Source organism: Zingiber officinale, chromosome 11A, assembly GCF_018446385.1.
Source record: "Zingiber officinale cultivar Zhangliang chromosome 11A, Zo_v1.1, whole genome shotgun sequence".
In the NCBI taxonomy this organism is placed as follows: Eukaryota; Viridiplantae; Streptophyta; class Magnoliopsida; order Zingiberales; family Zingiberaceae; genus Zingiber; species Zingiber officinale.
Window position 1 is genome coordinate 32,196,744 of NC_056006.1, and position 5,925 is coordinate 32,202,668.

At 37.1% G+C, this 5,925-nt stretch overlaps 1 long non-coding RNA gene across 1 annotated transcript; it reads left to right on the forward strand.

The window, feature by feature from the left end:
* Positions 1-4,206: 4,206 nt before the first annotated feature.
* Positions 4,207-5,503, forward strand: LOC122032716. The gene is made up of 3 exons (XR_006126203.1): positions 4,207-4,265; positions 5,282-5,381; positions 5,472-5,503. It is a non-coding gene; the product is annotated as an uncharacterized LOC122032716 (long non-coding RNA).
* Positions 5,504-5,925: the final 422 nt, after the last annotated feature.

Sequence of the window (5,925 nt, forward strand, 5' to 3'; positions counted from 1 at the left end):
TCTTGCCCAGTAGGCATGACTCGCATGTCTCATACGATTCAAAATCAAATGAGTTCAGCAAACCATCTTTATGGAGCTGGGATAAGCGATTCTCATTTATATGACCTAAGCGACAATGCCAGAGATAGGTTCGATTCATTTCATTTGACTTGAACCTTTTTGGTACTTATGTTATTGATGGGGTTCTCTAAGTCTAGAATGTAGAGTCCGTTCATCAGAGGTGCACTACAATAGAATATATCGTTTAAATAAATGAAACAACATTTGTTCTTTATTATAAACGAAAAGCCTTTCTTGTCTAAACAAGAAACTGAAATGATGTTCTTTGTGAGAGCAGGAACATAACAACATTCATCTAATTCTAGTACAAGCCAGAATGCAGAGATAGAAAGTAAGTTCCTATAGCAACAGCAGCAACCCATTCTCCATTGCCTACTCGTAGGTCCACCTCGCCCTTCGTCAATGCCCTACTATTTCTCAGCGCCTGCACATTAGTACAAATGTGAAAAGAACATCCGGTATCTAATACCCACGATGAAGAAATAGAAAGATTGACTTCTATAACATATATACCTGAAGTAGAAATCTCATTTCTCTTCTTTTTAAGATCTTCCAGGTATCCTTTGCAGTTCTTCTTCTAGTGCCCAGTCTGACTGCAGTGGAAGCAGGTAGCATCCTTGGCAACCCCTCCTTTAGGTTTCATTACCTTGCCTTTGCCCTTGGCTTGGGACTTTCCCTTTCTTTTAGGCTTGCCCTTGCCTTTATGCTTTTGCACCATCAGAATGGAGTTGGGTTTTACCTTCTTAAGGTTGAGCTCAGCAGTTAGCAACATGCTTAGCAGCTCAAGCAGTGGCTTATCAATTTCGTTCATGTTGTAATTTATGACAAATTGACTGTAACTTTCTGGCAAGGATTGCAAGATCAAGTCAGTGGCCAGCTCTTGGCCAAGTGGGAATCCCAACCTCTGTAGGTTCTCTATGTACCCAATCATCTTGAGTACATATGGACCTACGGGAGTCCCATCTTGCATCTTGCACTGAAACAGTGCCTTAGAGATCTCGAATCTCTCGTGCCTTGCTTCCCCTTGATATAGTTGACGAAGATGTTCAACCTTATCATAAGCAGTCATCAACTCGTGTTGCTTCTGAAGTTCAGAGTTCATGGTTACGAGCATGAGGCATGACACATCTAATGCATCATCTTGATGCTTCTTATAAGCATCTCGATCAGCTCGCGTGGCAGTGGCAGGAGGTGCCTCCGGAATGGGATGCTCCAAGACGTACAGTTTTCTTTCTTATGTGAGAATGATTCTCAGATTCCTGTACCAGTCCAGAAAATTAGCTCCATTGAGTTTGTCCTTATCAAGGACAGAATGCAGGGAGAAAGTGTTCGTGTTTGTCGACATGGCAATCTACAACATAAATAAAGCAGAAAGTAAATATCATATTCCACTGATCATTTAATTAGGCTTTTAACTAAATGATGCTCCCAATAAATTATAGGACTTTTGTAGAATCAAGTCATGGATGTGGTCAAACCATACTACTAGATTCATACCAATTAGCTATAATTCTCGCAGGACAAGATCCACATCATGTAACGCCCGCCCCTCTACTACCCAAAGGGAGGGACGGGGTTACTTACTTAAATCATACAAACACACATATATATGCATATGAAATCATGGCAGCGGAAGCGAGGTTTAAAATTTTGATTTGATCATATGCATATTAACTAAACATGACATGTGAACAATATAATCATATCACATATTAAACATGCTAACAAGCTAATCCTTTAACATAACATGTGAACATCCAAGTATTCATGCATATAACTTGATTTAATATCAACCATTTGAGACATGATTCATGATATCATAAGCATATTAACATGAAACAAGAAGAACATAAGTGCATAAACTATCCATACTAGCTCAAGTTATTATCAAAAGCATAAAGTCAAAACATGTTTCTCATGCACAACTTAGATACATATAAGTTTGGAACACAAATGGATCTATTCCACCATGTCACTGCCACACACATCTTCGCCCTTCCTGCTGCTCCTCTTAGTGTAGCCATTCCTTACCCTTTTCTGCAGTACAAGGAAAACATAAAACTATAAGTACATAGGCTTAGTAAGTTCCTTTCCTACTCACAAAATCATAAATCGTAAACTAGCCATAGAGTAGTGACATGTTCATTTAGGTATCATAGGCATATCTCAAAAGAGCATAAGCATAACATATGAGAGCATAATCAAAAGGTAGTAGCATATTCATATAGGCATCATAAACATATCTCAAGGGAGCATTTTTCTAAAGCATAAAGATCACATAACATGAAATATCTCCATAGAGCATTCTTCTAAAGCATAAGAAATCATATATCATGAGACATGTAGATGCAAGATGTTCTTTTGAAAACATGTAACTTATAACATGAAATGAGTAGATGCAAGATGTTCTTTTGAAAACATATATCATATAGGTACTTAAACATAATCTCAACATGAGGACCCGGCTTTGTACAACATACATGAATTTGCGCGCATCCTAAATAGATCGAAGGTAGCTAATCTTGAACCTACTAGGAACTAGGCCCGTTTCCTTGACCATCGACCTAGGGGCAACTTAGGAGTCCATCCCTTTTTACTAGGCCCGTTTCTTTGACCATCGACCTAGGGGCAACTTAGGAGCCCATCCTCGGTATAAGCCATACAAAAGTAAAATAGCATATCATGTTTCTTGTCATATCATAGCATATCATGTTCTTGTCATATCATAGCATATCATGTTCTTGTCATATCATGAAGAGTGCTCTTAATCCCAATTTAAGGGAAGCATCTCTTAGGTTTTTCATCATACATAAGCCTTACATAAGCATAACATGATGGCATAAAGTGCACATAACATATGACATGTCATAAGGAAAACATAACATGATAGCATAAGTGCACATATATATAACATATCATAGGTAAGCATAACATGATGACATAAGTGCACATATCATATGGCATATCATAAGAAAACCTAGCATGATGGCATAAGTGCACATATCATATGGCATGTCATAAGAAAACATATCATGATGGCATAAGTGCACATACATATAACATATCATGGGTAAGCATAACATGATGTCATAAGTGCACATATCAATTAACATGGTGACATGAAATTCATATCATATTATAAGGAACATATAAGCATGAATCATGGGTTTTCAAGCAACATAACAACATGGAATCAATATCCTAATATCTCATAGTATTTAGCATGACATGTGTGGCCCTTTGGAACCCTAGGTAGCTCTTTAACATAGTTTCCTTGTCTTGGCCGAAACATGTAAGCATGACTCTATTCCTTTTTTTTCCCAATTTAAAGCTTGAAACCTTTACACCATACATAGCATAGCAAGTGAAACTCTTGGTAAGCATATAGAAGTTTCTAACCCTAATGCACAAGCCTTGGTCGAAACCTATAAACATGTGTCTAGGTTTCTTTTAACAACCTAAAGCATGAAACCTTTAAACTAACATCATATGGTGGGTTACTTATCATGAGGACACTACAAGAAAATTTGGATTTAACAACACTTGAAAGACAACGTTTTTTTTAAAAAGCGTTGTCTTTTTTCTTTTTACAACGCTTTTAGTGAAAAACGTTGTCTATCTCTTTATTTTCTTACTAATAGACAATGTTTTTTTAAAAACCGTTGTCTATTATTGATTTCTGTAGGTCAAAGACAACGCTTTTTGAAAAACGTTGTCTATTAGTATTTTTTTAATGTGTACGAAAATAATTTTTAAAAAACATTATCTATTGTCAAGTTCTCATCTAAATTTGGAATGATATAAACCGTTGGATAAGAAGTAGAAAACCCTAAATTTCACTCAGCACCCACTTATCTCCCGAATACCTCCCGAACCCCTCTCACCCGTCTTCAATCTCCTCCAGAACCCCTCTCACACAAACCTCATCTCACACCCTCTCCGTCCAACTCCTCTCCGGTGAACCCCTCCGCGAACCTCTCCTCCGAACTCCTCTTCGCCGAACAAACCTCATCTCACGCCCTCTTCCTCGACGAGCCCACCACCGAGCTCGACAACGCCGCCGCCTTCTTCATGGTGGAGATGCTGAAGCACATCGTGGTGGACAAATGCACCAGCACGCAGCACAAATGGATCAGCTCACCGCCGATGGAATCGTCTTCCATAAGTCCTGCTTCAAGTGCAATCATTGCAAAGGAACCCTCACGGTATTGTTGTTCACCTCCGTATGTAGGTTTTTTTTTTTTCAGTTCTGGGGGGTTTCAACTTCGTTTTTTTTATAATACTCAAAGTAGAGAGTTTGATCAGGATGGGTACTTCATTGTACTGAATGATTTGGAAGATTAGGATTCCAGGTCAATGGACGATGCTGTAGAGTTGATATTCGAGTTACTCCTGCATAGCAACTATTCAGTATGCTATTTTCAGATCATGTTAAAAGCATAGCGATTTTGCCTCCATCAATTACTCGAGGTCATGCAATCCAATAGTCGATTCCTTTCTAAATCTGCTACTTTAAAATGTTGGTTTGTCTATTGTTTATTTGGTAAGGCTAATCACAAACCACAGGATAGAATAAGTCGGGAGCGATTTATTGATTGATGGTATCTAGTTAGCAAGATTACTATTGAGCTGAGAGCACAAAGCCTGCGCTTTGAATCTTTACCATCAGGATAAATTCTTGCATAGTTTAGAACCGCAAGGACAAAAGGTGAGCTTTTTCTCATAAACCTGTTTCTAGTTTATGCCAGTAGGAAGAAATTGTAGCATGATTGCATCATCTACAACAGCTTGAATGTTGAGGCCGGTGTTGGTGATGGGAAGGCCCGCAAAGTTATAGCTCCATTGGGTTTCAACTTTCAATGTCCTTAATTTTTAATAGTAGCTTACTGGGAATAATAATTGACCACTCTCAATTTGAGAATTTTACATGTTTGGGTTAATCATGTTGTTTGAGATGGGGCTTTCTATGTTAAACAATGAGAAGTAACCATTCATCCTTCTTTTCTATTGAAAGCAGAAGGGAATTGTAGAAATAACTTTTTACCATACAGAAAATAAAAGGAAAGCTTCTATGCTCTTCACCTTTTGTTCTAAAAGCATTAGTTAATATGATAAAAATTCATTTAATTTATTTGAACATTATAAAGTTTTTGATGACAATGATAAAATTAAGTCGGGAAAATAGTAGTTTTTTTTCTAATTCCTTTCTTTTTCTTCTCAGCTAAGTACATATTCATCCATGGAAGGTGTTTTGTATTACAAGCCTCACTTTGAACAACTCTTCAAGGAATTTGGCAACTTCCACAAGAATTTTCAGTCATGTGAGGCTTCATTACCATTAAGAATAATCTGATGTGACTTTCTCATAATAGCTGCACTAGTAGTCGTCTAAAATGTCCCCTGTTTTTCAGCTGCAAAATCTGCTGATAAAGCTCCTAAACTGGTTAGTAAAGATCTGCTAAATACTAATTTCTTCAGTGCTTATTTTAAATCACTCATCCTTTGTTGTATCAACTAGATTGTAACACCTCCCTGTAATTGATTAAATTTCTGTTGTGAAAGTTTTTCAACCAGAAGCCACAAGCGATTTATGTTGTGAAATCCACACATTTACTTCATATTAGCTTTGAAATTCCGAGTTGAATATTTTAAACTTCCAAGGCTTGAAAAATATATCATCTAATCCTAAATTTTATCTTCAGCTCACTTGCAAATTAGTTTGCAGCAGATTCTATATCATTTTTTCGCATTGTAGATTACTTTGTGAAAATCACAATTTTATCTCATCTTTAGCTTCGAGATATTCCAAGTTGAACATTCCAAACTTTTAGGTATCTGAGATGTATTTTTTTAGCCCTAAATTTT